The following is a 25,729-nucleotide window of genomic DNA, read 5'->3' on the forward strand; positions in this document are numbered from 1 at the left end:
TATATAAAGCTCTTAAGCAAATTATTTTTTCATATAATTATACATTGCGTGAAAGTTATACTTTGTACAATTAATGTAAAACTAATTAAGTATGTAATATGACTAATATAACGAATTAACTCTACGTGATCAAATTATACTTTCTCTGGTACAAACTATTCTTTGTTGGCAACACTGTTCCACAGTTTCAAATAAGTCGTGTGTGGTGAGCATTAAGAAGCGACGACACAAAGTTTCCTTGTCACGTTTTCCTGAACTGTGGACAAACGAAGAAAGAAGGCCGACCTTGTATACATCAGTTTCAGCTGCATCCAGCAAGAATTAATAAAGTGTAAGTCATCCAATTGTGATTCCTTCTTGAAGGTTTATCGTAGTAGAGCATAGATTTAAAAATAGTAATTGCCGCTTCTCTGGCGTCAGTGTCGATGTGTTGTGTCAACAAAGCCACGCCCAGCATACAGGCTCAAAAACATGATCAATAGGTGCCTCCGTAAGAATATTGGTATATTTTTGAACAAGTGTAGGGCTATGGATTATATGCTTCTTGAATTACAGACGAGAGTGACACAATTTTCGCAAGATGTTATTATGAAGCCTACATTATGAGCAACATTTGTTATGGACATTGGTGACGCCAGCTTTAATTTCTTCGGGGGAGGGGCAAGCAGAGAGACGGAAAAGTTTGTTTTTTTTTTTTTTTTTTTTTAGGGGGCAGCTATGTTTTTATATACTGAAAATTATAGTTTTATATTGCATGATCAAGGGCGCCCATGTTATGGTTTCCAAAGGAGGGGCAAGTATAAGCGACATTTCAAATATAGTTTCAAATTGTGCTGTAACTAATGTAAAAATTCTATTGGGTTTTCGATATTCCCAACTATAATTTTCTCTTGGGGGGTGGCGAGCGCCCCCTTGCCCCCTGATGGGCGCTCTTGTGCATGATCCACATAACATCTCTGGATGGCAGGTCTTACCACCACTGCTTATGATGAAATCCAGTACACCCAGACTGTAGATAATGTGTCATTGCATAGGTGCATAGGGAGGAAAAAGATACCGGTATGTTTTTCCTCTAATAATTCGGCATTCCATTGCAATTCTCGAAAAATTTAACGACAAAGGAGAACAATTTCAATATATAGGGGTCTATACAGTAGCGTTGCCAGGATTTGTGTTTGAGGGGGCCTTAGTATTGTGATATATATGGTGTGCGTGTGTTTAGTTATAATAATAATAATAATTACTGGTTTCTTTTGATATTTCTTCGTTGTTTCTCGATTGCTGTTTTTTTCACATTTTCTTCGCCAAAATTAACACCTTCTTTTTTTCGTTCTAGTCATTTTTCTAAAGCGTTTTTTGTCTTTCTCTGAATTAATATCTTGTTTGGATTTTTCTCCGTTGTTTTTTGGTTTCTTTGTTTCCTCGTTTTCCTCACCGAAATTAACACAATTCTCTCTTCTTCTTTTTTTTTCGCTTTAACCACTTTCGTAAAACGTTTGTGCGACATTTTACAATTGCAAAATAAGTTCTTATTTCGACACCCTGAATACATCTAACCCAAGCAACTCTTCTGAACTGTTCTAATTGATCAAACATCAGAGATTGCTGTGAGATAGCCACACGCTACAAGTCTTTACTATTGTTTTCCACCCTATCCTGTTAACAATTTTTCCTGAAATATTTTTCATCTGAATGCAACCAAAATAGCAAAGAAAAATCTTAATTTTTACCATCCTTTTTTTTCTTTATTTGTAGGTTAAAGAAACTAGCTGCTGAGCATTTATCGAAATTCATTGATCGCCGCTTTCTTTGATGCCAACTGCAGCTAGAAGTGAGGAACCGAGGTTTCCTGTTCTAGTTAATTCTATTGGGAATGGTGATGAAGAGTTCAAAATAGGCGATGACAGGTCACGTGTTTTATTATTTTTGTCGAGGTCAATGATTTCTTGGGCTCAAATATGTCCATTTCCTCTTGACCCTTCTACTATGTTTTTTTTTTTTTTTTTTTTTTTTTTTCGGAATCTCCTTTTATGATTAGAAATGAACTGATTCTTTTCAGTATTGCCTGTCTTAATTTGCAAAGGCTTTGGGTCAAAGAATATACATGAAAACTGTGGTCGTTGCTATATTAAGCAGTAAAACAGTAACTTCAAGGTCATCATATACATACGAGTATAGGCCCTTACTCTTTCCCATGGTAGAAATAAGACATGCCATTATTCTACTCTTATTTCTACCATGCTCTTTCCTTTCTTCCCTTTGAACAGCAAGGATTGCTGGAAAACTCGATTTCCATACAGCCCCCTTCCCCAAATGCAAACATTTTTAAAGAATAAAGACGACGTTGGCGAACACAGCTTGTCTAGGAACTGTTCAGTGACATATTTTGTTTTGAAATAGAGTACATGCAAGGCAATTGCTGTTTCTTCCGAGAAAAAAATTACAAACAGCAAAGTAACAACCTACATTGTCGGAACTCACTGGGGGACAGTCCCCTGTCTCTCCTTCCCTACGCCACTGGGTCTATATAGGTTTCGCATCTTTTCTCTCTTCATAGCTTTCAAGCTTCGAAATGTTAATTTTGTGAATGTTGTTAAGTTTGTTTCTTTGTTGTTCAAGTTTAGCGTCCCTTTTCAACTCCGATTTTATATGCAGCATGGACCTACAAAAGTTGGAATCCTTAATTTGTTCAACTTTCAACGCTCTACCTGTGGGAATGAAAAAGGGTGTAAATACGCGGGTATCATGCTATACAATAAACTTCCCAAAGATATAAAGATTCAAAAATCTGTTGCTAAATTTAAAAAAGAACTACAGAAATATTTACTAAAACACTGCTTTTACTCGATAGAGGAATACATGAGTTGCTAACAGAAAAAAAAAAAAAAAAAAAACATTATCTACAGTAACCAGTGTCGTTGCTTGTTTTTAGCATTTGATATATGTTCAAGGATTTCTACATACACTGCAAGTAATAATTACTCTTACTTTATTTTTAATAATATCATGCAAAATGTAATGGATAAGATGTAAAGTGTAATGTTTAATTATTAACCTAGTGTTGTAATTTTCATTATTATTGTTCTTTTTACTTTTGTGTTTATATATAAATGACGTGTCCACTTCATATGCATTGCAATACAGTGCTAAATGTATGAATAAAGGACGAAATAAATACAATACAATACAATACAATACAATACAATACAATACAATACAATCGAATCCAGTATTCCGTGAACCAGAGGAACGCGCGTTAGCCACTGTCCTTTTTAAAATTCGCCTCAACCGAGATACTTGTCTATAAGATACTCTAATTAATCTTTTTTCTTTCTTTTTCCTTTTCTCTTTGGTCTTTTTCCAGTATTTCTTTTAATTGAACACGACAAGGATACAAACACAAACTTTGAGGACATCTAAAAGCTCCCATGTTCTTCAGTAGGACTCGGTAGCTCTTCAGACAATGGATCCGAAGTATTAATAGAAGTCCATAACCACTTGGTTATCGCCAGCGACTCTGGAAAAACGGAGAGCGTTGTGAATATTCTAAAAGATCAAAAGGATGAAAAATAGATCAATAATAATAATAATAATAATAATAATAATAATAATAATAATAATAATAATAATAATAATAATAATAATAATAATCTTCTTCATCATGTGGAAACATTACCTAACTAACGTCCTTAGAAATGGAAAAGATAGTGGAAATAAAACGATTGGGAAAGCTAGTTCAATTTCTAACACTGATATATTTCGTGTTATTTATAAAAGAAAAGTGCGAAAATATTTCCTTGAATATATTTCCCTGAAAATATTTCCCTAGTTTCTCGCCTTACTTGAGTCCTTCATTCCACTTATCTAAATGTCTAAAATAACTAGTGATCTCACTAAGCAGTGTTGCCAACAACTTCTGAAGAACCGCCGGCCTTCAGAAATAAGCTTTTTTTTACGCAAAAAATTATTAGATTTTGAACTGCTAACCTATAACGCACATTGTAGATTTTAAACCCCTTTTTTTGTGTGTAGGATTATTATAAGTGAGTTATAGTAAAATTTGAAATGTTGAAATGTTGCAAAAAATCATTTTTATATTTGAGTTACAAATATTTCAAATCCACTACTTTTCGAGCACAACGTCGCTACTTTTGAATCTTGAAATCTGGCAACACTGTGAACGTAGTTTAAAGTCTAAATGGGCTAACTTACAATTTGTCAACGTTTATCCAACGATTTTAATAATAGCGAGTTCCCAGTTGTAGTTTTCGAAACCTAAAATACTCGTACTTTAACGAAGCGCAAATGGAAAATTGGAATTCCGAATTACGCGAAACATTTGTTTGCTCTGTGTTGCCAAATGAATCGGTTAGCTAATGCTTGGCAAAGCGGCCAATTACAATGTAGGGTCAATGTTGGCAGTAAGTTGAATATTCTACCTTTTCTCAACGTTGACCCTACTGTCTGTGTTGCTAGGATCCTCATTAGTCTCACTTCTATTTTCTTTCTTTTTATTTATTTATTTATTTAATTAATTATAACATTTCTGTTGCGGAAGTTAATTAAAGAATAATACTTAAATTCTTTGTCCATTAAATATTCTTATATATTAAATTATTTGTCCATATAATATGTATACTACCAAAATATTTAACTTATACCACGAAAATTGGCAATACATTCCACATCGTCAAAGAATATGTACAGATGGTAATCAGAAAAATGGAAACACCTGAACGAAATTGCAACTTACCAAATTAATATGGTGTCGGGCCACCTTTCGCCTTCAGAACAGCCTTGATGCGACGTGGGATGGAGGCATAGAGGTCGTGAATGGTAGCAAGTGGAATTTTACACCATTCCTCGTGCAGGACATCGGCCAGTTCTGTGAGAGAGGATGGAGGTGGAAATCGTCGCCGGAGTCGTGTTTCCAAGACAGACCACAGATGTTCAATTATCTTGAGATCTGGGGATTGGGCGGGCCAGGGGAGGTGTTGAACTTCATCCCGATGTTCCTCAAACCACGCTGCAACAACGCCAGCTGTGTGAATGGGTGCATTATCATCCTGGAAGATGGCGTCATTGTCTGGGAACAACATCCGGAACATAGGATGCAAGTGGTCTCATAAAATTGCAACATAATCGTTGGCAGTGATTCGTCCGCTAAGTGTGACCACATGACCCAATGAAAACCATGATATGGCGGCCCACAGCATCACCGAGCCGCCCCCATGTTTCACAGTTGGGCGGAGACACTGCAGATCATAAGCTTCTTTGGACGTTCTCCACACATAAACACGGCCCGTGGTTGGGAATAGGGTGAAGAATGACTCATCCGACCATATCACACATTTCCAGTCCTCAACGGTCCAAGTTGCATGGTCGCGGAACCATTTGCAGCGTGCAAAAGCGTTATGGTCCCTGATGAGCGGTTTGGCCCGTGCAACACGACCCCGTAAGTTCATGTCATGTAATTCACGGCGGACTGTGATTGTCGAAACAGGGTGGAAGAGGTGCTGATTGAGTTCCTCCGTCACTTGCTCCGCAGTGGCACGACGGTTCTGCTTGACAATGCGCTTTAATACCCGGCGTGACCTGCCACTCATGATTTTCTTCCGCCCACTGTTTCGCTTCCCCGATGTGGTTTTCCCGTGTGTTTAGGCCGTCATCACCTTCGACAGTGTCCCACGCGACACACCTAACACAGTAGCCACTGCCGTCACACTCACTAAACATAACCGCGCACCAACGATTTGCCCTCTTTGAAAATCTGAGGTGTCTCCCATTTTACACTACCTCCGTCTGCTGTAGCAACTGGACACTGCTGTTCCACTGCGCCTGACGTAGTATGGAGACCGACCTAACACACCACCACCAGCGGCCGGCGCTGCGGGCGCCACGACACCACTGCCAACCCATACATCTGACGTGTTGCCAACTACAGGTGTTTCCATTTTTCTAATCACCATCTGTATGTATTCAGTGCCGTTGCAGCTTACATGAAAAATTTACAAAAAAAAAAAAAAAGTTCAAAATCATTCTTCTGTTTACTTAGTAGCATTGTGGCTTTGCAGAAAATTATGCACGGAAATTTTAGCATTATATTTTTATTTCAGAAATATTGCGCATGGAGGGTTGTATAAGGAGGGCTGAAAAACTGGGAACAGGACTGGTGAGAGCTTTCAAGTTACGTTTTAGCTTCTGTTTATCAACAAAGGAAGTATTTGTGTAAAAGATGGTCTAGTTTTGATTTTAGATATGCGAGGATTACAATGAAAGTAATATACAGACTGTTCCATAATTCGTGTTATTTTCTACAGCGCTGGGAGAAGATGAAGTTTTCACACTATTAATGTAAAATTTGGCACTCTTATTGAGAAATATCTGAATTTTTCGAATTTCTAAAGAAAATAAGAGAAAAATGCTGTTTAGCCCCTCTTTTAGGGGTGTAAACACGAAAGTTCATTTTCCTTATGGGAGATTCAATGTTAAATTTTAGAAGCAGTTTTCTCCAATAATTATTCGTGAAGATTTTGGAGCAAATGAGTTGTATTTGTTACAAAATGCAAAAACACTCATTCACAAAGCTAGTAAAGCCGCCTCAAACATTATTTTGCAAAGGTCCCCCTATTGGGGGGCAAGGGGCGTAAAAAGGTGGTGGGTGATATGTTACCAAAATCTCAAAATTTATTTTCGGAATGCCAGTAAGCGTGAGATTAATCACAAATGTCACAGAACTAATGCTCCAATGTCCTTACATGTAAGAGTGACTGATAATGGGGCTACAGCCCCCTTTCAAAAATAAAAAAATCACCATAAATATTCTTAGTAGGGACATACGAGAAGAAGGTATTTTTTTAATTAATGTGAAATTCGGCGTCATTGTATCAAATGAGTATGCGTTTTTCAAATCTGGAATGTTATTTTGATAACGCACCGCCTTAGGGGGGCACAGGGGGCGAAGATCTCAATAATGGATCTTTATAAAAATTCAAAATTTTGTTCCGGAAATGCCAGTGAGCGTCAGATTTTTCACCACTGTCACAGAATTAATATTCTAATGCTCCTTGCATGTGCCGGTGACTTATACGGGGCTATAGCCCCTCTCAAAAATTAAAAAAAAAAATCACCATAAATATCCTTAGTAGTGACATACGAAAAGAAGATACTTTTTGTCAATTAATGTGTAATTTGGCGTCGTTGTAGCACAAAGGTATGAGTTTTTCAAATCTGGAATGTTATTTTGATAACGCACCGTCTTAGGGGGCACAGGGGGTGAAGCATCAGATGATAGACCTTTATAAAAATTCCAAATTTTGTTCCGGAAATGCCAGTGAGGATCAGATTAATCACAAATGTCACAGAATTAATATTCCGATGCTCCTTGCATTTGTCAGTGACTGATATGGGGCTACAGCCCCTTCCAAAAATCATATTAAAAAATCTCATAAATATCCTTAGCAGGAACATACCGCAAGAAACTATTTTTTTAAAATCAGTTAAGTTAAATTTGGTGTTATTGTGCTAAAAAGGTATGTGTCTTTTAATATGGGATGTTACTTTGGTCCCGCACCGCTTTAGGGGGCACAGGGGGCGAAACATAAAATGATGGATATTTATAAAAATTCCAAATTTTATTCTGGAAATGCCAGTGAGCATCAGATTAATCATAAATTTCACAGAATTAATATTCCGATGTTTTTTGCATGTGCCAGTGATTGATATGGGGCTACAGCCCCTTCCAAAAATCATATTAAAAAATCTCATAAATATCCTTAGCAGGAACATACCGCAAGAAACTATTTTTTTTAAATCAGTTAAGTTAAATTTGGTGTTATTGTGCTAAAAAGGTATGTGTCTTTTAATATGGGATGTTACTTTGGTCCCGCACCACCTTTAGCGGCAAAGGGGGCGAAGCATAAGATTGTGGATCTTTATGAAAATTCCAAATTTTATTTTGAAAATGCTAATGGGCGTGAGATTAGTCACAAATGTCACAGAATTAATATTCCGATGCTCTTTGCATGTCCCAGTGAATTATATGGGCTACAGCCCTCTTCCAAAAATCACAAAAAATCACAATAAATATGTCATAATTAATATGTAAGTTGTCATTATTGCAAAACAAAAAAAAAAAATATACAATAAACCTGGAAAATACTGTAAATGAATAACTTTGTCAGTGTAACTGATTATGCATATAGCTTTGTTGTTATGGTGTCACTGGAATATAATCAAAGAATTTTATATTTTTAAAAATCAATTAGGGCTCTTTTTATAGCAGAAAATCTCACACACAAATCACCTATGTATTTTCTACACACTTAAGCAGAACCATCTCGAAATAGAACCCAAAATGACAATGGAAAACGTAGCAAGAACAAAAAAAAAAAAAAAAAAAAAAAAAAAAAAAAAAAAAAAATTAATGAAAAGTAAAATCTTAAAAATTAAAAGTGAGCTTTAAGTTTCAATATTGTTTGCTTTACTTCTTACACAATAACCGTATTATCCAACTTTCCATATAACAACTTACTCGTATGTACTGCAGACGTATAATACACACGGACACACGGTTGTAATAGAAACAAATGTTTCCCGAGGAATAAGAATCAGTTGCTGGAAATTATTATTTGTTGAAAACTACTCTTTTTGGTTCTACTATCACTAATTGTTTAAAAAGATCATTAACCTAAGTGTAAAACCCATAAAATCAACTTACTTTTATTCGGCATGCCCTCCTGAACGAGCAAAACATAAATTAATGCGATTTACTAAAGAAACTGTGAACTCCTTTTCCAATATATCTGGAGTGATCATCTCTATACTGTGGACAATCCTCTGTTTCAAGTCCTCTACACTGTTACATGATTTTTGGTAGACAATTTGTTTTAGGAATCCTCACAAGATAAAATCGCATGGTGTAAGATCCGGACTTCTTGGTGGCCATTCGACACTTGACCCCATAGAAATAATCCGTTCCGCAAATTTCTCTCTCAAAAGATTTATAGTCGTATTTGAGCGATGCGCTGGCGCTCCATCTTGTATAAACTATAATTCATCACTTTGACCTAAATTTAAACGATCAAGTTCAGCAAATACTTTTTCTCTTAGTAGCTTTTGGTATGATGACGTTGTTACATTTTCATCAAAAAAGAAAGGTCCTATCACATCAGTCGTAGTTATACCACACCAAACCATTATTCCTCGTTTGTCCATTGACACTTCTGATCTCACGTTCAGCTGTATCGATGACCAATATCTTGCATGTGATGAGGACACAGAATCATTTAAGAAGAATTTTGCTTCATCGGAAAACATCACTTGAAATAAGAACATAGGGTTTTCATTTAACTTCTCGATAAACCAGTTACAGAAATAAACACGATCACCATAATCACTTGCACACAATTCAGAAACCATTCGGACCTTGTATGGTTTTACCTTCAAGTTTCTTAAAATTCTTTGTAGCGTAGTTTTCTTAATATTTAAGCCTAAGCTTCGACGAGCAAGGGATTTCCGCGGTGAACTAGTAACAGATAACAACACCTGTCTTTTTGTTTCTTCTGTAGATACACTTGGAGATCTTCCTACACTTTTTCTAGATGCAAGGTGGGCAGTGTGAAAACAATTGCTGCGGAACTGTTTGTACAAACGGTGAATTTGCATATCGTGTACTTTTAATCCGAGTTCTTTAACTATACGGGATCTTGTTGCTCTTGCAGATTTTTCTGATAAAATGTACCATTCAACTGCATTAGCACGCTGATCCTGAGTTAAAGACTGCATGATCGAAGGACACTACAGTATGAATGCACTCTTAAAGTATACTGGAAACGACAAGTAATTATCAAATGATTAAGCCAGTCTATCCCCGAGATTCACCTACCATTTCCGAAGGAGTCAATCTAACCCAGGTGTTGATTACAGACACGAAATCCTATTGAACTGTCAACACGTTAACTCGTAAAACGTTGGTGTATTGCGATAAGAAAAGGTCTGAAACTGTTGTCAGCACACATGAACAAGAAGTTGAGTCAGGAATTAGAGTGTGTTTTATAAACAAAAGTTTGTTGACATTGCTTAAAATCAGCTTACAGTGGGACGCCAACAAATGATTCGGACGTGTTCCAGTGCTTCTTAAACACACATCTCTTAGCATGCATTCTGAATAGGCCATAGAGAAGCATGGAAGATAATAAAACAAAGTGGTGTGGTTCTTTAAATGATTTTGGGACCGGGAAGGGGGAATTGAATCACTAAAGTGGTCGCTGGCACATGGAGGTAGCTCCTAAGCATTAATTTTGGTATATTTCCAAATATTTTGACGCTCACGGGAAATAACGAAAAGTTTGAATTATTCTTGCTGCCTATCTTCCCCAATTTGGAGGTTTGGCGTAATAAAACTAGAAACGCATGTACCATCATAGATGAAAGGGGAGGAAGAAGAGGAATGGTATCGTATTTTCTACCTAAAACTGCTAATTTACAGCAAAATTCGTATAAATATAGAGCAAATTGCTTTCCGCATTTTACATTGAAACTTCAGTTAGGCCAATCAAATTTTGAGTTGACGCCACTAAAAGAGATCAACACATGACCATTATCATATTGTCGCTTTAGCTCTTTTTCTAAACAAACATTTTTCGACAATAATGCCAAATTTCACTTTAATAATGAAAAATATTTACCTTCTGCCAGTAGGTTCTTGCGTATAAGGACATTCATCATGAATTTCTATTGTTTTATGAAAGGGGATTGTAGCCTAATATCAGTCACTGGTACAGTCCGCAGCAAAAAAAAAAAAAAAAACCTAAAACATAAGCATATATGTTTATTGTGAAACGGCGAAGTCTTTTACTCCAAAATAAGTGTGCAGGGGAGGACGCCGAGGTTTCTCCTGGCGTGATTCATGCCACTTAGACGTTATGTTGATTCCCTATGCTGTTAGTCGTAGTTTCACAATAAACTTGCATGCTCATGTTGCAGGTTCTTTGCTGCGGATTGTACATGGAAATAGCATAGGAGCATTAATTCTGTGCGCCTTGCAATTAATTTAATGCCATTGGCACTACCAAAATAAAATTTGGATTTTTTATACTTCGGCCCCTGTGCCCTCCAAAGCCAAAAATTACCAAGCGCGCCCTTTGTCCCCTGTTACCAAAATAACATTTCAGATTTGGAAAATACATAATTTTTTATTACAATAATGCCAAATTTCACATTAATCGACCAATAGAAAAAAAAGCTTCTTCTGGTATGTCCCTGTTAAGGATATTTATCGTGGTTTTTGGTGATTTGTGGAAGGTGGATGTAGCACCACATCAATCACTGGCACATGCAAGGAGCATCGGAATATTAATTCTGTGTCATTTGTGATTAATCTAATACTCATTCACACTTCCAGAATAAAATTTGGAATTTTTATAAACATCCATCATTTTATGTTTCGCCCCCTGTGGCCCTCTAAGACGGTGCGTTATTAAAATAACATTCCAGATTTGAAAAACGCATAAACTTTTGATACAATGACGCCTAATTTTACATTAATTTAAAAAAAAAAATACCTTCTTCTCGTATGTCCCTACTGAGGGTATTTATGGTGATTTTTTTTTTAATTTTTGAGAGGGGCTATAGCCCCGTATAGGTCACTGGCACATGCAAGGAGCATTAGAATATTAATTCTGTGACAGTGGTGAAAAATCTGACGCTCACTGGCATTTCCGGAACAAAATTTTGAATTTTTATAAAGATCCATTATTGAGATCTTCGCCCCCTGTGCCCCCCTAAGGCGGTGCGTTATCAAAATAACATTCCAGATTTGAAAAACGCATACTCATTTGATACAATGACGCCGAATTTCACATTAATTAAAAAAATACCTTCTTCTCGTATGTCCCTACTAAGGATATTTATGGTGATTTTTTTATTTTTGAAAGGGGGCTGTAGCCCCATTATCAGTCACTCTTACATGTAAGGACATTGGAGCATTAGTTCTGTGACATTTGTGATTAATCTCACGCTTACTGGCATTCCGAAAATAAATTTTGAGATTTTGGTAACATATCACCCACCACCTTTTTACGCCCCTTGCCCCCCAATAGGGGGACCTTTGCAAAATAATGTTTGAGGCGGCTTTACTAGCTTTGTGAATGAGTGTTTTTGCATTTTGTAACAAATACAACTCATTTGCTCCAAAATCTTCACGAATAATTATTGGAGAAAACTGCTTCTAAAATTTAACATTGAATCTCCCATAAGGAAAATGAACTTTCGTGTTTACACCCCTAAAAGAGGGGCTAAACAGCATTTTTCTCTTATTTTCTTTAGAAATTCGAAAAATTCAGATATTTCTCAATAAGAGTGTCACATTTTACATTAATAGTGTGAAAACTTCATCTTCTCCCAGCGCTGTAGAAAATAACACGAATTATGGAACAGTCTGTATATATATATATCTGTCTATCTATCTATCTAGATAGATAGATATAATGTGTGTGTGTGTGTGTGACTGCCAGATATTCCGGTTTAGCCTGGACTGTCTCGGATTTACATAATCACTCCTCCCCCTCGAATTGTTCAAAATTCCAAACATCCTGGGTTTTCTACAAAGCATGTTAATACCATTGGTGCTATATTTAAAAAATCAGGCTCTTAATAGTCATCGATACGACTCGATTAATAGTGTTAATCTATTCTGTCACTCTGTTTTAGTTAAGTGTTAACCTGTTATTTAATTGTGATATTTAAGCTAAAAGTAAGTGCATAATTACAAATATAATAAAATTTTCATGGGATGTCCGGTTTTTTAATCTGAAAATCTGGGAGACCTATACATAAGAACCAGGTTTTGGTTTTACGTATTAAAGCAAATATACTGGTACAACTTACAGATTTTACTCTCCGTTTCAACAATCCTCCGTTTCTTTGCATGCATTTCACCTATATTCTTGAACAATACCTTTGTTGAAGAACACCATTCTAGTGCTCGCACACGCTAACTAGGGGAGGGGTAGAAGAGGAAACTTTCTTATTTTATATATATAAATAAAAACCCATCCCAGAGTTTGAAACTCTTAAAAGTAGCTCTAAGTAGCAGTATTACAAGCCCCCCCCCCCCAGAAGTCCGTCCTGGATCTGCCACTGACGATAACGAACTGCTATTTGTATGTTCTCCACGTTGTTTGAAAGCGTTGGCATTGTCAGTGTAACTGATTCTTCACAGAAACCAAAGAGCTGATACTCGTTGGGGAAGGGGAAGGAGCAGGCCCGTAGTTACGGGGGGGGGCTAGGGCGGGCTCAGCCCCCCCTAAATTTTTTGCAGCCCCCCTAACTAAAATCATAGTTCGAATTAACGGGGGATGCCGGGGAAATTCCCCTTCGGTAAAAATTTATGTCCGGCTCGTATCACAGAAGTAACATAAATTTTCGCCTTCTACATTTACAGCGACAATACATAAGCATCCCCCTCTCGTTCGAAAGTTTAATTCGAACACTGACTGAAATGTTGGAAGAAATTGTACTTCCAAATGTATTCAAATTTACTTTTATTATCCTCATTTAAAGTATTGGCCTATTTATGCGCTACGCTTCTTTGAATTGCTAATATTTATTTGAGGGTGACTCTGTTTATATATATATATATATAATGCTCCATGTGCAAACGACCTTCGCTGCAGGAGAAAAATAATTTATGGTTATTCTATCGGCAAACATGTATTTGTGTTCAGAAACAACATACTTTTACTTCTTCCCGTTCTTTTTGGAATTTGCAACTGAAAACATCCTTTTGCTGTGAGTCATTGACTTTCGATTAATATGCGAGAGATTGAAAAGACAGCATCCCTCAACAGGGGGTCGCAACTAATCACACAGGTGTATGGGTTTGTTTTGTGTATATTGGACATGGAGAGAGAGAGGAGTGGGGGATTTTGACTACGTTTTATGTCACGTGATAACGGAGTAAGAAAAGTTTCCTTTTCTGAATTGTATTTACTCTTGTTGTGTTGTTAGTTGAAATGGTTGTAATTGAAAGTTGGTCGATGCTGGTTTCTGAAGATGCACCGAAGTTCACTTGAAGAATGAGAATTGTAGTGTAGCAGCAACTTGACTATTTGTTAAATAACTTAGAATAATATATCTTTAAACTAAAGATAAGTTCGATTCACTTAATCTTTCTCGGGGATGAATTATTAGATACTTTATTAAAATAATTTAATAATTGTTGCCAATCTTTGGTGCCAGAATCAAATGTTCAAGCAGATCATTAGACGTAAGCCTAATCATGTAAAGTTACTATTTTGTAAATGAATACCTTGCAATCTTCTGGTATGTAAACAAAAATGCAGCGGACTAAACGGAGGTAGTACAGGTTACACTTATAGGAAAAACAGAATGTTCAATTAAAAATTGAACCTTATTAGATGATAATATGTATAATGGTTTATAAATTTGAAATTTCACCTTTGACTTAAAACAGGGTGCGTTGGGGAGTTTAGCGTCTCTCTTCAGCAGGGAGGCTATAAAGAAACGGGACCTATAGCTTAAAGTAACGTCCAAATCACTATCGGTTTGAATCCGAGGACTCCCAGTACGGTTTGAACCCGAAACCAGACGCGCCGAAGGCGAGCGCTGTACCCATGAGGCTACGGGGTAGCCCACAAAAGTAACAATTTGTTAATGTAGTTTCATTTTGACTAAGAGATATCTTTAATAGAAATAAGTAAATAGCTCTTTAAATAATTAGTTCTTAACTTAAACATTTTAGTACCTACGGGAGCAACAGATCTCGAATTCTTATTTGTACAATGTAAAGAAGAATTTCATGTATACTTTGGTATGAATTGTACTATACAAAGAAAATTTAATGAACTGTTACTCCTCTTATTAATTTCGTTTCGAGAAAGAAGATAACTGCGCTAGAACAGGGAACTCTTTTGGAGTTATTTCTTATTTGAATGCTCGAGTACCAGATCATAACAGATTATTTTTACTTAAACATGACTTTAGTAGCAATCATCCTAAATGATTGTTGATAGTATGTTCCAAAGAGTCTAGAACAGTGGTTCTCAAACTGGAGTCCGCGGACCCCAGGGGTCCGCGTGACCTGGCTACGGGGTCCACGACGTCTAAAAATTGAAATGTGTTGTGATAAAATGGAACTCACAGCTGTTATGCAAAAAGTATTTTTTCAGTTACTAAAAAGAAAGCAATTAGAAATTATACGTTTGTAAATTTGAATATTTTCTTTACTAAATTTCTGCCCTGAAGCCGGTCAACCTTTATATAGAACTACTTCAGGTGAGAGGAATTCCTTCTTTGTTAGGGTATTTTTTCAAAAGGAGTTGTACATTAACTGCACCGTGCCGATCTTTTTTTGCTGAGTAACAAGGACATCACCAGAAACCTCGATCTGGACACAATTGTTTTAAGATTGGCAGCATCCAAAACAAAGAGACTTATACTGTAATAGTGTTGTTAGTGATTGTTCAAATGTACAACTTGTTTCTATTATAGTGTGCCAACATGAGGAGTGTATATATGCGTGTTGTGTTTGTGTTTCCTAATCTTATGAAATTTTTTAATTTGTAGATAGCAAAAACCCATAAACATATCATTATTTCTTTCGAACATCACCATAAAAAGAAGATCAAAAAATGTTTAGAAGTACAAGTGTAAAATAAAGCGCGTGATATTTAAAGAAATATAAAGTTACATATCTAAGGAGATGTAAATAATGATACAGGTAAAATGTTAATTTCACTTTTCCAATATGCACATATTTGTTTAGGCCACATGTATTTCAAAATATTGATTAAAGATTCTGAGACCCTTCTCTGTAGAATCTCTTTGAAGATAGTATTAAATCTCATTACTCTCTAGATGTTTTCAAGTTTCACAAATATTTTTTCAGTCATCGTATTTCCTGTACTAATTCTTTGGAAATTTTAATGATTGGTTCGTTCGGCCAACTATTTTTTTAACAAATATTTTTTTTTATTTCCTTGAAGATGAGAAAACGGAAGAAATATTTTGTTGCCATAACAAATAAAATAAAAAAGAGACACATAGTATTCTAGCTTTCAGGTACAGTTGTACTAACGCTATAGGGGAAAATTTTAATAATAATTCCTTCACGCTGTAGTTTTAGTTTTAAGAGCACAAGAAATTATTCATCATCACACACAGAGACATATATATATATATATATATATATATATATATATATATATATATATATATATATATATATATATATATATATTATATAATATCTGTGTCTCTCTCTGTGTGTGCCCACCCTAATTTACATTTAGCCCCCCCTAAATTTGGAGGCTGGCTACGGGCCTGGGAAGGAGGGGTGCAAAGTTGGGATCCTAGAGAGAATGAAGCAGAATTTCACACACTCCATTTTTCCAATTTCCTCTCTGATCAACTGGACAGAATGCACGTCGGCGTTACTGTGATTAATTGCGATTTTTTTCTAAAACATTTATCCTGCAATGTACAGAATTATTTGCACATAATGGTGAATATTTATGGATTTCCCAGGTTCAAGAAAGTTTTTTTTTTTTTTTTTTTTTTTTTTTTTTGCTAGCAACGTGAAATGAAAGTATTCAATGCTCCGTAGCTTTGTATCCAGCTCACCTAGATGGAACTTTTTTTTTTTTTTTTTTACACACTAGTATATAAGAAATGGAAAGTGACTGTTTGTGACTTCATACCTCTCGAACTACCCGACCGATCTCGATCAAATTTTCAACATAGATGAAGTTCGGGTCTGGGATAATTTTTACCATTAAACTATAAGAAGTACTGATTTGGTAATACCTTTATGTTTCAACATAATCCCCTTGGATAGCAACACACTTCCTCGAACGGTGCTGCTGTGCTCTTATCCCAGTAGAAAAAAAAAATCCTGAGGTTGTGACCACAGAAACTTCTCCACGGCTGTCATGACGTCATTATCGCTTGCAAAATGTCGTTCTGCTAGAGCCGTTTTTAGATTAGGGAACAAGTGGAAGTCTGAGGGTGCCAGATCTGGAGAATAGGCTGGAAGAGGAACGAGTTCATTGCCGCATTCATGAATAGTTGCCATGGCAACTGCCGAGAACATTGTCATGATGGTAGAGAACGCCTCTGGACATCATTTGTGGCATTTTTTCTTGAATTTGCACTCGTTTTTTTCAAAAGGTCACTATAGTATTGCTCTGTGATGGTATGATCCCTTTCCAGACAATCAATGAATATCCCATCTTGGGAATCCCAAAAAACAGAGGCCATCACTTTACCAGCGGAGGGGATCACCTTTGCCTTCTTTGGGGTAGGGGGGTGCTTCCATTGTTTAGATTGTTTTGTTTCTGGCTGGTACTGGTGTACCCAACACTCGTTCATAGTGATGAATCGACAGAGAAAACTGCCCACATCACGTTTTAACAGTTTCAAATTGTCCACGGATGGATAGGAGGTACCGAGTGCGTTTTTGTTCGGGAGTCAGAAGACGTGGGATCCATCGAGCAGAAACTTTTGATAAACCAAGCTCATTCTTCAGAATGTTATCTGCTCGCTCCTGTGATACGCCCAGCCTTTCTGCTATCTGTCGAGTTGACAATCGGCGATCTTCCATGATCATATCAAGTACCAGGCCAATGTTTCCGTGGTGGTAGCCTTGATGGTCTGTCTCCCAGATCTCGGCTGATCTTCAACACTCTGCCTATCACGCTTGAGTTCCTGCACCCATCTTTTGATGGTGGAATATGAAGGAGCAGATTCACCTACGGCATTGACCGTATCCTGGTGGATCTCAGACGCCGACATTCCTTTTAATTGCAGATACTTGATGACTGACCTGTACTTGATTTTTCCATTTTCCCAACTTCTGCCATCTCACTCACTTCAAGAGCCTGTAAAAGACAAAAGAAATTACTTAGAACCAAGAGCTTAATACATATTAATATTAAAGGTTGTACTATTCTAATACATATAATTACTCTATTCTAGATTCGCATTTTCTATGTTAGGCTCAAAACTTTTCAGTCACCCCTCGTACATCAAGTTCGGGCCTGGGATGGTTTTTATTATTTCACTTCGACGGTGCAACTTGGAGGAGGAGAAGGGGAAGATATTTTAAAATGACCGATATTAGTGTCGAATCCATAGTTCTCGGGATTGCTGAGATGAACAGTGACACTTCTGATGTTGCTTAAATCCAAATTCAGCCCCGCAACTTAGAGGAGAGGGAAGATGGAGATATGTAAAAATGATCGGTATTAGTGTTGAATACATAGTTTTCGGGGTCCTTGAGACGAACATTGCCACTTCCGACGCCGTTTAAATCTAAGTTCATCCCCCATTGCCCCTCATGTCTAAAATGAAACCTATTCTCCTCGTGCGAAGAATGACAAATCGGCTAGTACTTAATAAAAAAAGAAAATGAATCATTATACTTCTTGTTTTTTCCGTGAAAACTAAAATTAATAAACTTATCAACAAGCATCCGTGTAGTAGGATTCATGAAGCTCTTTATACTCAAATTATTGTTGCAAGTTCGAAAAAACGTCTAAACTGGCAGCAACAAGAATGTCTTGTTTGTGTGATTCTCCATGTAATTTGCTGCAATATTTTTCATATGCATCGTTCATCTCTGTACCGTTTACAGAGATGTACCGTTTAATGCTTGAATTTCATACTTATTCGATATACTAACTTTATGAACACTTTTACTTTTTATGATTATCATAAGCAAAATATGGTCGATCTTTACCCAGTCTCTTTTATAGTAACTTGAAGTGAATATACAGTATAAAATTGGTTCACATTAATAAAATTTCGTAATAGCGAAATATTTTACAGACAGTTTGAATATAAATAAGATACAGTTTTATCTATTTTCATAAAAAACATAAATGAATTTTCAGGGATAAAATATAATACGCACAACGAAAAATGTGCAAAAAACGTATAAAATTATAGATTCGTGGAACTTTCGCATTGCAAAGTAAAAGTGCAATACATTATACTTGTAAGTTATTTCAAGTTCTGTAATTTGAAAAATTATTTTATACTAAACTGTACTTTTTTTGTTTGTTTGTTTGTTTACAGAGTAATGAGGCTTAAACCAGGTCACTTTTGGCTCAACATGAAGAGATTAATTTAACTGTATATAAGAAATATTATACTTTCAGTTTGGAAGAGATAAAATATAAAGGTTTTCCTAATGATCCTGGAATACCCAGAACATGATGTGAAACAGAATAATATAACATAAAATGTGCTAAGAATTTTATTGTTTAACGACGCACATAATACGTATATGAACATGGAACCAATGGATTTATCTTGGGATGATTTACTATGTTTACTTAATACGAGTATAAACAATTTTGAGAAGAGCTGTGGGTGTTTACAAGACTCTAGCTCATATACAATTGGTGTACTTCTTTGTTTCACAGCTGTTATCGGTTTGTTAGGTAACATCTTGTCCCTGTATCTGGTACTTAACAACGAAGAACGACCAATTAACTGGACTCTAGCTGCTCTAACATGTGGTGATTGTGTATTTCTGGTTACCTCAATCATTGGTTACGGACAGCCAGCTTTAGAATCTTGCATTTCTTTAAACAGCAAATCTTACGCACAAATCATTAATAGCATTGCATGGTCTTTTTCAGTTTACTTAACCCTTTTCTTGCATATTGAAACATATATTGCTTTGGCTTACCCTTTTGTTTACGAAGAAAATTCACATTGTTCGTCTTTTCAGCGATTTTTATATGTTTCAGGTGTTGCTACATGTGCTACTTTATACAATATGCCACTATTTTGGCAAGTGACAAATATTATTTCTGTGACTACTGATAATTTATTTGTCCATCTGATGCCATTCATGGTACGTATGGGATGGTCACATCTTATTTTCATGGTCTTTATTCCATGCATATGGCTCTTCAGTTTCAAAATTATAAATTACAAGCATGTGAGAGAAGCAGTTGACAAACATAAGGAATATGGTCAAGGGAAAGATAACTATATTTGTCTCTACAGAACAGGGTTTTGTATTATTCCTATTTTTATTTTATGTAACGTACCTGGTGTAATGTTGAGTACTATGTGCACTTTCAACGTTCACGTTGGAATTAGGTCTTTGTTACAAATTGCAAACTTACATAAACTATTTACTACTATGAATTCTTCAGTAAATTTCTTTTTCTACGTACTGCTTAGAAAACGGTACCACGAGCCACTGATCAATCTACACATATTCCGGAAATTACATAAACGGAAAACTTTAGATATATAAATTGAAAAGTTCAGGGGAATAACTACTGTATCTTAACCATGACAATAAAATAAAATATTAAGTACACAAAACATCTTGCATAACGCTATTTTGAGCATGAGCACTGCTGTAATGTTGTTTTTATTTTTACACAAAACGTAAGGTTCATTTACAACCCAGAAAAATTCATACGTATTTAGAAGATTAAAATTCCATAATGTTGGATGAAAAGTGGCATAGCTGGCTGCTCCACTACATGTGGGTTAATAACATCAATGGGCACCTGACACCAAACGATCTTTTTCGTATGCGTTTGTATCACCCGGAACTGGGTAATACACGTACGGAAAGCACGAAGAGAATTTCTCTCCATTCCTGATGAATGTACGTGAACACTCTATTTCATACTTACACTTCTAACTTCCTTGTATCATCCTCGAACAAGACTCAAATTTCTAACTTCCTCTTGTCCTCCTGAAACAAGAATACTTGAACATGTAAACATTATGTTTACATAGCGAATTATCACAATTGGTCACATGGGTCTTTAAAAAAAAAAAAAAAAAAAGACAAGTCTTCAATTTCTATTCTAACGTTCTTTTCTAAAATGAATAAATAAAACCCTACTCATATACTTACTACAATTGACTAAGTTCCTAGGCAAGTTTATATTTTCTTCATACCGGTATACTTTTGATGTAAGGTTAGGTGTATTCCTTTCTACGAAGATGGTTTCATAAGTAGCTTGATTTGATATTAAAGTGAACAATTTTTTTTTTTTTTTTTAACGTACTTTATTCTACGACATAGTTCCCTCAAAGAGCAATATATTTGCCCTGAAGTTCCTCCAAATTCGCGATACGTTCGCAAAAATAAAATTCTTCGAGCCTTTCAAAATACTCGTTTACTTTCTTCTATATGATCCATTTATTTGACTCAAATTTTCGTCCTGCCAGGAAAGTTCGGAGTTTCGAGAATAGATGGCAGGCCGAGAGACCTAATCACACCACGAATTTCAATTTTATCTATTTTTCATCGTCAGCAACTGTCAAATAACGAATTACCGTCAGATTGACTTGCGACTACAGATTATTTATTCATAGAAAGAAAACTTCATGATTACATATTCATAACACATTAGCGCAATCTATTAGTATGCGAAGCAAGTTACTTATCAAACCGTCCTCATACATATGACAGGAGAAAGATTTTAGATTTATACGTACCGACAAATAAACAAAATGAGATTTGTTTACAAAATTTTGTTTCTATAATTTACCATTTTATTGGTTGACTTGCCTCTGCTTTTTGGCTCCAGTAAACTTAACTTTCCCAGTAACATTTTCGAAAACTATTACATGACTGTATGGGAGGAAGTTGTAACGTAAATTTGAATGAAAACATTTATTCAGCTTAAGTATTGCTTATCCCCAAACTTCACTTTGTAACTGTGGTAATATAAATAAGTGTATTTCTATGTCAAAATCTAATTTATACATTAATGAATATTCAACATATGAATTTATGTACTAATTGTCTGTCTGTGAAATAACTATATGATTTATTATTATATGACATTAGGATTCTGAAAAAATAAGTGTTTAGAGTTCTTCAACATATGTTTCTGTTACATATTTTTTAAAATTTTTATTTTATTTATCTATTTATGTTTGAAGCGATTTGATTATACAAGAGCTAGCCTTGTCTTGTGAAATGAGAGCCAGTCTGAATTGATGAAAATACGGATAAAATTGAGGTAGTATATATATATATAAAATCAAAGAAAACTAACTTTAGCTATTAGTAATAATATAGGCAAGAAATCGAAAATGAAGCTATTTCCAGTGATTATTTCTATCGGATATAGATTATAATAAGTAGATTACGCTAAAATCATATGCACGGCATAATTATAGTTTAGATCTGACATATAGAGTTTGTGATAAAAGAAAATAGCAAATTTTTATACAGAATTTCTGTCACACCTTTCAACTGTAATGCATTCACCTGTGTATGCACATCCTCCAAAATATAAAGCACAGGAATTCGAGAAAAAGTAGAACGATCTTAAGTATCATTGTTTTATTATCTAGTATCCAAATACATATATCCATTGCTGTAATTTTACTTTTTTTAAAAAAAATAAAATGTATTTCTTGTCCTATCAAACAATCAAATTCTATATTTAAGTTATGTTAGAGTAACAGAAGGTTAGGAAGGAGGTACAAAAAAAAATGATGAATAGTCACATGTCCATAGACCAGCATATCCTTACAAATCCTAAATAATATTAAAAAAAAAAAAAAAAAAAAAAAAAAAAATAGTCTTCACATTCAGAAATGTCAGTCCTGGTTCTTGAAATCAACTTCGACCATTCAAATCATAGTTGTCTCATTTCTTTCTCGTCTGAAGCCAGTGAAACGAGTACTCCAGAAATTTACAAGCATTTTTGTACTTGAATTTTCTCTCATTGTTTTAATCTTGATTAGACACATCCATGTGTAAAAAGAGAGAAAATGTAAACTTATCATACATCCGATCATCCCCACAATGATTTATGATGTTATAATGTTCAATTTGTAGATTTATTTCTTTCGCTAGATTTATCGCAGAAAGCATGTCCCAAGAGTGATCAGAGACACGCAGAAAGCATGTCTTAAGAAATTTTAGTGGAACGTATTGTTGATACCACTTTATTTTGCGCACAACTATTTACAGTTTTCAACACTATACTGTACCCATAACACTCCATTATACACTTCGTGTGTCTAGATTACTAACATTACGATTTTCATCAGTTTACAGGATTTCCTTTTCTCGTTTAATCGTATTTCTTTCTCCATTCTATTTTGTTTTCCTCGTCCTTCGCCTAAAAAGCAAAAACACTTCGTAAAAGTGAGTGTCACGATGAAGTAGTTGAGCAATTAACATTATGGAATTATACCGAAGGTTCATGGGTTTAAACCCCTTCATTATTTCGTTCGAAAAAATCTGGAAAGTGAGATGGTTCTAGATAAATACACAACGGATAAATTATATATAAAATAGTGTTCGGAAACTTCTTTTGCCGAATGTCATGGAAATTCCTCGTTTCACTCGTTATTTTCGTAGTATTCTGTTTCTTTTAATTTCCTTTTTCACATATTTTCCTCTTGTTTTCTATTTTTCTGATTCCTTTTCTTTTCATTTATCTGTATAGATATGTATACTTGCTACAGTGTGAGTGAATGGTTCATATCAAATTGATCGATATCGTCCTCCAGCCCTCTCTATCTGTCACTTATTCTCTGTCTTCTTACCTCTACCTCTTTAGTTGTTATTGCTTGATTTCTTGGAATACATAACGTGTATTTGGGTATGAAAAAGCAAATAGACTTGTATATTTGTCCTGGAAGCTAGTATTTTCATATTTCTCAGAATATGTTACTCTATAAAGGACGAATGAATTTTCATTCTTTCCTTTTTCTCCTCCCCTCTTTCAATTATATCTCCTGTCACTCTATGGTGGCCAGATTTAGCAAATAGAACGGGACATTCGGCAAATGGCATAATTTAACAACCAATCTAGATATACTCATTGTTATGTCGTTATTCATGCCAGTGAGAAGTCTTTGACTTTTCAAAATAACCGAATTTTTATTTATTTAACCTTCTTCCAATTTTTTTTTTTTTTTTTTTACATTACTATTTAACATTTAACAGGAACCAGCATTAGGGACAAATGAAGTACAAGATTTCGAAATCTTTCCAAAGATTAAATCATGATGTTTAAGAACACGTAGAAATTACGTACCTTCAAACCAAAAAACGAGAAGTTTTTGTATTAATTTAAAAAGTTTCCCTTTTCCATTTTTCTAGGGATACCGGATGACTTTCTAAAACGAACCATTCTGCTGGTCATCCTAATGTTACTCTTAACATATATATAAGTACAGAGTTTGTTAGTTTGAAAAGAAAGAAAAATATATTTCACACTTTTGTTAAGTTATATAAACAGATCTATTAGGATACTATATAATTATGCAGGTAAGCTAAAACTAATTAAACTTTTCGCCCAGAATTCATATGTTCTGTATCCTTGAGGATATGCATATACAGAAAAATGTATTGCTTTAAATTTGATTGCCTACTGAATGGATTATAATTGAAAAGTGCAACAGAAATTCTATAAAAAATCTGTTAATTTCTTTTGTTGCAAAAAGTATAGTAAGTACTGAATTCACAAGTTTGCTTTTTACTACCAGCAAACTGTTGTAGTACTGTAGTATCAACGAGAGATGTACAGAGTGAAAATACAATATTACAACGTTAAGGGTTATCATTAACATTTTATTTTGTATTTGATTACCACCTAGAATACCACTCCGTATTATTCGGAAGTGTAGTGTTCGTTATAAAGCATGTATAATTATTATCATTTTAATGGTAATATTACAGTATAGTTAACAGTAACATGTAATTGTTATATGCTACTACAGTTTTAATTTATTTTTGTAACAAAATAAATGCCACATAATGTATGTGAATATGTTTATAGTACAAGTGAGAAGGAAGTTCTTCTACCTCATTGGATGTATACGTAATTATATGGTACGGACTTCCATCCAAATAGCTTACACAATCAATTGTAAATAATTATTTAATATGGTAATAGTTCAAGCTTTAATGTAATTACCGATTATTAATAAATAATAATGATCTTTCACTCTGCATTACATGTTCCAAACCCTAATAATCCAATAAAGTGTCAATGTGATATTATTATGACTGAACGGAATGTCGTTACTCGAGTTAATGAGCACATTTGGGACTCGCATAAAGCAGAAACATACATATAAAAATTGTATCATGAAAACTTGCCAGTATTAGTCTGTTGGCGTAATCGACTGGTAGCAGCATGCTTTTAATACAAACGATTTCGAGATATTTCACAATCAGCTCACAAGAACGCAAAATAAATCAGGGTGGTTTGGTATCCGGTATAAATGAAAGCTTTCATTCCTCATAACGTCAGTGTGTGGTTAAAGAACATAAAACTAAAGAGAACACAAAAATAAATATTATGGTCACAAAAATAAATATGAACAGTTATAACGTAGCTGTATGACTTCAGATGTTTTGCTGAGTTGCTTTACTTCTTTCTTCCATTATTACGCACCATGGCATAAGCTACGAATTATTATTCATGTGATATTCTTCATTAATGCATTTCCTTTCTTCCATATCTACAAGCATCCAGTTTATTTCGAAAACTGGGGACCCTAAATTTGATTCGTGAAGTTGAAAAAAAAAATCTCTACAGGCATTTCACAAGAAAGAAAAAAAAAAATATTTTTTGTAGTAACCAGTATCCCCGTTTTGCTAAGACTGTTTTTACATTGTAAAATTTTCCCTGTATACGGGTAGGTAGAGCTTTGGTAGAGTAAATTATAGTTTATAGTTTTATAGGTTAAA

The 25,729-nt window shown here is 35.0% G+C and overlaps 1 long non-coding RNA gene across 1 annotated transcript; it reads left to right on the forward strand.

Annotated features, from left to right (window-relative positions):
* Positions 1-207: 207 nt before the first annotated feature.
* On the forward strand, positions 208-20,848 carry LOC145692811 (uncharacterized). Its single transcript, XR_014132646.1, has 3 exons — positions 208-331; positions 1,756-1,907; positions 19,099-20,848. It is a non-coding gene; the product is annotated as an uncharacterized LOC145692811 (long non-coding RNA).
* The last annotated feature ends 4,881 nt before the right edge of the window (positions 20,849-25,729 follow it).

This window comes from Thermobia domestica, chromosome 1, assembly GCF_964235325.1.
Source record: "Thermobia domestica chromosome 1, izTheDome1.hap1.1, whole genome shotgun sequence".
Lineage (NCBI taxonomy): Eukaryota > Metazoa > Arthropoda > Insecta > Zygentoma > Lepismatidae > Thermobia > Thermobia domestica.